Here is a 9329-nt window from a genome sequence, read left to right as displayed (position 1 = left end):
AGTCTGCATGGAAGCCAAGCACTTGGACCTACACCCCTAAGTTTGAGTCTGTCTTTTGTAATGCTCACAGTAGTGATACTGATATTGTTATTTCTGATGTACTTGGTGACAATTTTGAGGCAAAAATAAATAATATGACTAGTCCTTTTGCTTACTTATTTGATGTTCATCCTAATGGCTACACGCATGGCATTCATAATAATTTAGAATCTATTTCTGTTAATGCATTAAAATCAATCTCTATTAATTTGGGTACACCAGATGATCCTAAAGACATTAAGTTAGCTAAAGATTTAACCCAAAAAGAAAGAGATAAATTTATAGCCTTATTAATAAAGTACCAAGAAGCATTTGCCTGGTCTTATAAAGATATGCCGGGAATTGATCGAGACATAGTACAACACAAGATCCCCACAGACCCTAACATGAGGCCAGTAAAACAAAAGAAACGTCGGCTTAGGCCAGAATGGGAAGAAAAGATAGCTCAAGAGGTGAAAAAGCTTATTGAGGCTGATTTTATTAAAGTAATTGAGTATCCCGAGTGGTTAGCCAACATTGTGCCAGTCCCCAAGAAGGATGGGTGAGTTCGGATGTGTGTAGATTATAGGGACCTGAATAAGGCTACTCCTAAGCACTACAAGAAAATATCGGAACAGAAACCGACTTTAGAAACAGATTTATATCGGTTTATAATTTAAAACGGCTTTTGCAACGGAAATTGAGTAGAACTAGTTAAATTTATCAAAAACCGATTAGAAACGGATTTGAAACCGAAATTTGAAACAGAAAAACATCGGTTTCAAATTGCTAAATTAGCATCAGTTTAGAAACCGATTAGAAACCGAAATCTAAAACTGACATATTTTTGTTTCTAATTTGGAGGCTCAAAATTAGTTCTATTGTATTAGGTCATATTAGAAACCAAATAACGTCGGTTTCTAATTCATTGAATTTAATTTAGAAACCGATTGAATTCGGTTTCCACAATGAATATATTTTCTATTTATATTTAGAAACCGATTTTTATCGGTTTCAAAATTAATATAATTTCTATTCTATTTATTAAATTTTAAAGTGAAAATAAAAATCGATTATTTTCGATTTCTAATTTATTGTAGAAACCGATAACTTTCAGTTTCAAAATTTATTTATTGTATATTTTATTTAATAAATTTTAAAGTTAATTTAGAAACCGATTCGTTTCGGTTTCTATTTCTATTAGGTATATTTAGAAACCGATTTTGTTGGTTTCAAAATTAATATTATTTCTACTTTTTTATGAATTTTAATGTCAAAATAGAAACCGATTTTTATCGGTTTCTAATTTTCTTTTTTGAAATTTAGAAACCGATATTTTTCTGTTTCAAAATTTATCTAATTGTGTATTTTATTTAATATATTTAAAGTTAACTTAGAAACCGATTTTTATCGGTTTCTATTTCTAGTAATATTTAGAAACCGATTATTTTCGGTTTCAAACTAATCGATTAAATTTAAAGTCAAATTAGGAACCGATTCACATCGGTTTCTAATTCTTTTGGTTAATTTTAGAAACCGATTATTTTCGGTTTCAAAAATTAAAGTGTTATTTAATTTTATTTAGAAATCAATTATTTTCGATTTCAAATTTAATCAAATTAGAAACTGATTCATATCGGTTTCTAATTCTTCTATTTATATTTTGAAACCGAGTAATTTTGGTTTCAAAATTAATCTATTATTTATTTTATTTATTAAAATTTTAAAAGGAATTAGAAACCGAGTTTTATCGGTTTCTAATTTATTTTGTTATAATTAGAAACCGATTTGTGCGGTTTCAAAAGTTTATGTATACTTATGTATATTTAGAAACCGAATATTTTGGTTTCAAAAACTCTTGGATTAGAAACCGATTTTAGTCAGTTTCTAATTGCCATTTATTTATTTAAGAAAAAAAAAACTCTCATCTAATATCACTCAGTTGCCGATGCTTGTTCTCCCAAATACCCAAATAGCTTTCTTTGCTCTCTAGAACAAATCTCCTCAATTCGGTGGATTGAAGCACGAGTGGGATCTGCTCTTAAGGTTTGCCATTTAATTTGATGGTCATTTTGTTTCTTTTAGTTGATATGTAATGTTATCTCATCATATATGAAGGAAACTAGGGCAAAAATCACAATTTTTTTAGTTGGAAACAGTCAGGTTTGTTTTTCTTGATTTGGTTTCGGGTGTTTCATCTTCCGATCCAGTTTTTGGTCTTTCATTAATCACAATTCAACAAGCTCTCGATCCCCTGCTTGCCTGACGCCTCTGAATTAGTTCTATTCTTCTGTTTGGACCCATTACTCTGTTTATTTAACAGAGAAGCAGTGTTATTTGATGCTTCGTTCTTCACTGCAACTCCTTTCTCTTGCTTCCCAGAATTTCCTTTCGCGGAAGAGAGCGAGTTCGGGGGCGATTGTGGATTACGATTTGCGACCACGGTGAGGTATGTCGTGGATGAATTTGCACTACGATTTGCGGTGAGTACTTATTGGAGCTGAAATTGTGGTTTGATTTGGCTTCAATGCATGATCTTTATTAGAATTCTGCATATTTTGAGTGTGATTATTTGCGGTGTATGGCACCTCACCGACAATTGAACCATTCTTTGGGTGATTTGCTTCCAAAACCAGGGGTTTAACAGAATCAGCTGTTAATAAAATGTGTTATTCCAAAAACCTTTGCTGCACCCACAACAGAACTGCCATTAGGATCCATAGACATTACTTTACCTTGTTTGTGTCCACATAGAAAGATTTTTGGTTGGAGTGAGGATAGTTTTAAAACTTTCATGTGACTTTACTGAGAGGCATCACCGTTTATTCTGAGAAGGCCCTCAACATCTCTAGTTGAGGAGGATGACATTTTAGTTTATTTGCGAATCTACGAACTATAAAGAATCATCTTATTCATTTCTTTCTCCTATGTTTCAGAGTTTCATTTCTTGTCTGTCTATTACTTCAGATGAATTAGACATCTTAAATTTCCTGGAGGGGGTAAGAAATGAATTGGGCATACCTATAATATATCAGCAGGACTTATGGGTATTAAGAACAGAGAAACAATAAAAAAGTAAGTTGCATTTCTTCCTGAGAATTTAGATCCATTTTGCATTAGGATTTCCATTTTTTCCTCTATTGATGATATTATGAAGTGTGAAGAAGCATTCAAAGAGGGTTATACATGTGCAGATGATTTTGGCTCTGGTGAACTTGCAAGATTATCCTTACACATCGCATTTGTAATTGAGTGGAACCTACTTTTGAGTAAGTAAAATCTTATTAATTTCCTTTTTTTCCTTTCTTTTTCCTATTCTTTTGTAACGTTAGGTTGATGCCACAAAAATAGTGGAGTATAGTGCATCTTGGCTTACTAAAAGAATTTCAATACGATATCTTCTTCCTTACAGGAAATGCATATATGGCCACTCAAATTGCCAGTAAATAGTCTGCTGATTTTATTGGTTGATTGATAATAGGCAACTGTATTTAATGCACACTGATCCTAGTAGTTATCTTTGGCTGAGATTCTGCCAAGGCAATTGATCCATGTGAGATGTCTAACAATCTTATTTGTTAAAAAGACAAATTGATACATCACTGTGTTGGGCCACTCAATCAATGGAATTTGTTTCTTTGTAAAATGTGAGATGCCCCATGAACTGCAGCCAGTATTCTCAAGACACATGTTTGCTTTTAATCTTATTCTTGCTTTTATATTTTTAATTTATAATGATTGAGGTGAATATAAAAGAATTTAGAACATGAAACTTTCATGGATTCCGCTTTTCCAAACTTCCCATTTGCTTCACTTTATTTGCAATATATGTTTCTGTCATTCTCAGGGTAAATATATGTTTCTGTCATTCTCAGGGTTTTGTAATACCCACAACTACATACATGCGTTGAAGTACAAGCGGTGTGTCTGTTATATGGTGGTTTATTGTCTGCTGACATTTGTTTTGTTTGCTTTATGATCATCAGCATCTCCCCTTGTGTCTTCCTTATATGACTTTTGGCTTTTTGTATTTTCTATTCAATTCTATTTTCACTGTTTCTTATTTTCCTTAATTAGCTCAAAAAATGTTTGTAGTTAGTGCATCAATTGTCTCACGTTTTAATTTGACTCAATCATAATTTATAAAATCGAATGTTGAATATTTGAACTTTCATTTTCTTTAAATTAAAATACAATTAACACAATATATATATATATATATATATATATATATATAAAATCAAAGGCGAATCTACTATACATTGAGTGTGGTCAATTGATTCGTTTAATTTTTTTTAAAAAAACATTTAAAATATTGTTATATTTAATAAATTTAGACTTGTTATTTTAACAGTTATTATACTTATTATAAATAATTAGTATTTAAATTAATTTAAATAAATAATAATTATACTTATTATTTTGATAGTTTTCATGTAATATGTAAAATATTTAATCTATTCATTAATTTATTGAATTGTGAAATTGGTATTAATATTATTTGTGCAATTACAAGTATTAAAGAGTACTTTTTATTTTGGAATCAAGTGAAAATTATAAGATTATAGTGAAAATTTGTTATTTTATAAAATTTTTTTTACTCGATTATTATTACATATTTAAATACATTATTATAATTTTTTTCAAAGAATAATTTATTATTATATAAAATATTTTTTTCTCTAAATCAAGCAAAATAATTTTTTTTACTCCATAAAATTAATTTGTTGGCCCCTCATAATTTTATTTAATGTCCATTTTTTAAATCACATATTAAAGTGCAGATAATAAAAGAATCACTAAATTAGATTCATATTTAAAATTTGAATTTTTTTTTTTGTCTTTAATCTATGTTTTAATAATGGATGTTATATATTAACGTAGATTGTATTTTCTATTCAATTCTATTTTCACTGTTTCTTATTTTCCTTAATTAGCTCAAAAAATGTTTGTAGTTAGTGCATCAATTTCATCTCAATGCATTTTGGATCTCCTTAACGTAGATTGTAATTTACACGTGAGTCGTCCATGTGATTGTAAATTACACTATATTTATAATTACACTATATTTATTTATTTATTTACTTTGAGGTGTTAAATTTTATACAAGAATTTACTGACATAATTTCTTTTTTTTTTTTTGGAACTACAGTCTGTCTCATTCTCTTTTGGTCACTATCTCTCGTTATTTTGTCCGTTGCTTTCAGTATCACACAGGTAAGTAATATTTTAATATGGCGTTTTTATTTGTAGATGCATGCATATCAATTTTTGAGGTGATAATTTTTTCTATTTGTAGAAATTTTGTAACATCTCTCATTGTTCTCTAGGTGCAAATTTTATGTTGTGCACTTTGAGAACTAATGGGAGATCCTGCTGGAATTTTTACAAATATATGACATGTCATTATCATGCATTATTGGTAGAGATGATACAATTCTAATTGGGTTAGGGCCTTACCTTTCAACGCATGATTGGGGATATGATGTAATTCTGATATATGACATATCATTACTAATATTCACTTAATTATTACACAGCTATTAGCAAAATGGGGTCAGATCGGAGATGGATGTATGCTAGGTTAAAAGATGGTCTATTGACCTCAGAATTCATAGAAGGTATTGAACAATTCATAACATTTGCTAAGCAACATCCAGTGGATGGATGGGGATAAGCGAAGTGTCCATGTAATCATCGAAGTGTCGAAATTGTAATTATGCCGATGAGAATACAATCGGTTACATTTGATGAAGCATGGATTTGTGCCATATTATTATAAATGGATTTTACATGGGAACCCGCACAAGTGATATTGATAGTCAAAACATAAATGTTATGATTTCGGAGTCTGTTCAAGAGGTTGATAATAGCACAAGCAATACCTATGAGCAAATGGTAATGGATGCAGCAGGTCCTGATTTCTTTCAGGATGTAATGGAGGAGCCTCCAAATCCATCAGCTCAAAAATTGTATGACATGTTACAAGCTGCTAATCAAGAGGTGTGGCCAGGTTGTGAAAGCCATTCGCAACTCTTAGTTGTTACAAGGATGTTGAACATCAAGGCGAACATCATTTGTCGAGAAGGTGTTTTGATGACATTTGTCAACTTATGAAAGAGGTGTTCTGGATGAAAATTTAATGACTGAAAACTTTTACGATCTGAAGAAGTTAGTCCAAGCATTGGGCCTACCTGTTGAGAAGATTCATTGTTGTACTAATGGATGTATGTTATATTGGGCTGAAGATAGTGAGTTAACGAACTGCAAATTTTGTGACCATCCACGGTTCAAACGACATAGTCGAGGCTCTTCTAATTTTCAAACCAATGTGCCACATAAGAAAATGTACTACTTTCCTCTCACACAGATTGCAAAGATTATATGCTTGAATGCAACAAAGAAAAGAAATGAGATGGCATCTTGAGCATGACCATGAAGATGGGGTAATGTGTCATTGTTCGATGCAACTACATGGAAGCATTTTAATAAAACACATCCTTCATTTCTTCTTGAGGTTAGGAATGTAAGGCTATGACAGTGCACCGATGGGATTCAACCATTCTGTCATAAAGGAAAACAAAATTCATCTTTGCAAGTCATTGTCACTCCTTACAATTTTCCACCTTGGTTATGTATGAAGGAAGAGTATATGTTCCTAACGGTAATAGTTCTGGTCAGAAACCCAAAAGACAAATTGGATGTGTACTTACCCCTTATTGCAGAGTTGAAACAGGTTGTGGGAAGTTGGAGTTGAGACATATGATGCATCAAAGAAGAATAATTTTAATATGAGGGTTGCGTTATTATGGACAATAAGTGATTTCCTGCATATTCAATGTTATCAGGTTGGAGCACAAAGAGCAAGACTGCTTGTCCATATTGTAGGGCGATTCGGATGCATTCACATTGACAAAGGGTGGTAAACAATCATGGTTTGACAATCACCGTAAATTCTTACGACTAACCATCCTTTCAGACGGAATAAAATTGCTTTTAGAAAGAACAAGGCGATTACAAAAAGTGCTCCCCATTCTATCTGGTGAGGAAATTTTAGAACAAATAGAACATCTAGGATTAATGTGTGTCACGGATATGGGTGCAGATGAGAATAACGATTGCAAAGCAAAAACACGGGTTGGAAGAGGCGGAGCATTTTTGGGATTTGCCATATTGGAGTACTAACATGCTTCGCCACAACACGGATGTCATGCATATAGAGAAAAATGTATTTGAAAATATTTTTAATACTGTGATGAATGTTGAAGGGAAGACGAAGGATAATGCAAAATCAAGGGAAGATTTGAAAGAGTTTTGTCACCGACCTGAGTTAGAGAGGGATATGGCAACAGGAAAGTATCCTAAAGCATGTTACACATTAGACAAACAATCAAAAGCAGTGTTGTGTGAATGGCTTAAAAATCTTAGATTCCCGGATGGTTATGTGTCAAACAAGGGTAGGTGTATAGACATGCGAAAACTAAAGTTGTTTGGGATGAAAAGCCATGATTGTCATGTCTTTATGCAAAGATTACTCCCAATAGCATTTAGGGAATTGCTTCCAAAAAATGTGTGGCAAGCATTGACCGAATTGAGCAATTTCTTTAGAGAGTTAACTTCAACAACACTTAGAGAAGAAGCCATGTTACAGCTCAATGAAGAGATTCCTATTATATTATGTAAACTAGAGCGTATATTCCTCCAAGTTTCTTTGACTCCATGGAACACCTCGGTGCATTTGGCTTATGAAGCATGGATTCTTTGGTCTGTGCAATATCGGTGGATGTATACATTTGAGAGGTAACTAGTTTAATGTATTGTTGTATACTATCATTACATTGAAAAATGAAAATTTGTTGTGACTAAATAGTAAATGGTACAGGTACCTTAGGAAGTTAAAAAATAATCTGAAAAATAAAGCCAAAGTGGAAGGTTCCATATGCAATGCATATTTAGTTGAAGAAGCATCGTCATTCTGCGCTCATTATTTTGAACCCCATGTCAACACAAGGCATCGAAAGGTTCCACGCAATGATGATACTGATCGAACATATGGATGAACATCTAGGAATCTATCAATTTTCACTCATTCGGTAGGCCACTGGGAAAAGGAAAGGTTAGATATCTCACGAACAAGAATTTCAAGCGACACAAATGTACATCTTGTTGAATTGTATAGAAGTAAAACCGTACATTGAGTAAGTTTTCTAATATTCAATTATTATAATTGTTGCAATGCCATTATTGATTCCAAACATGTAATTAACTATTTTCATTGTGTGCAGCATTTTTGTTAATGAGTTACACATGGCCAATCCAAATATCAATGATAAACAAGTTGATGAGAAACTAGAGCGTGAATTTGATAAGTGGTTCAATAAATATGTTCACAATCCCTCCAACAATATATCAAGCCAGTTTTTAAAGGATCTATCAAAGGGTCCATTAAGAAGTGTTATGTGCTACAATAGTTATGTAGTTAATGGTTATAAATTTCACACTAAAGGTTATGGTTCGCATAGGGCAACGATGAACAGTGGGGTATGTATCAAGGGGACTAATTACAGTACTAATGAAAGTGACTACTATGGACAATTAATTGAAGTGCTACGATTGGAGTACCCTGGATTACCAATCAAAAGAACTGTATTGTTTAAATGTGATTAGTTTGATCCAACACCAAATGTGGGAACAAAGATTCATCCAAAATATAAACTTGTGGATATTAATCATAAAAGATCCTTCAATAGGTATGAACCATTTGTTCTTGCTATCCAAGCTGCTCGGTGAATTATTCCATATATCCAAGCTTAAAACGTGACAAGGATGATTGGATGGCTGTGTTCAAAATCAAAGCGAGATCTGTTATTGATCTTCCTGAGCAAGTGAATGTCACAACCCCCCCTGCACGGGAAGAACCATTTCAAGAAGATGAAATGGAAGTCCCTTTGATTCAAATTGACGATGATGATGATCAACAACAATACTTGAATGATCAAAACGGTGTACTAGTTGAAATTAATGAAGAGGATGTTGAAGATGAAGAAGAGCTTGAATTGGACTCAGAAAGTGATGAGGAATGCGATGATGTATATGATAGTGATACTAATTAGAATTAGGTATTTCTCTTAATAAATTTATATTTCTAAACTTGAAGTATAAACTCTAACTAATTTCATCTGTATTATGTATCATAAGTTGAATGAAGCTAACTAATTAATACAATTATTTATGCAGATGCGAGGCAACGATCGCAGGGGAGGTTTGTTGGGTCATTCACAGTCAAGGCAGTTACCTGTGCAGGATGAGCC

The 9329-nt window shown here is 32.4% G+C and overlaps 1 long non-coding RNA gene across 1 annotated transcript; it reads left to right on the top strand.

The window, feature by feature from the left end:
- Positions 1-2918: 2918 nt before the first annotated feature.
- LOC131176003 (uncharacterized) lies at positions 2919-3686 on the top strand. The gene is made up of 3 exons (XR_009146124.1): positions 2919-3093; positions 3213-3287; positions 3431-3686. It is a non-coding gene; the product is annotated as an uncharacterized LOC131176003 (long non-coding RNA).
- The last annotated feature ends 5643 nt before the right edge of the window (positions 3687-9329 follow it).

Source organism: Hevea brasiliensis, chromosome 18 (genome assembly GCF_030052815.1).
Source record: "Hevea brasiliensis isolate MT/VB/25A 57/8 chromosome 18, ASM3005281v1, whole genome shotgun sequence".
Classification (NCBI taxonomy): domain Eukaryota; kingdom Viridiplantae; phylum Streptophyta; class Magnoliopsida; order Malpighiales; family Euphorbiaceae; genus Hevea; species Hevea brasiliensis.
This window is presented reverse-complemented; position numbering and strand designations above follow the sequence as displayed.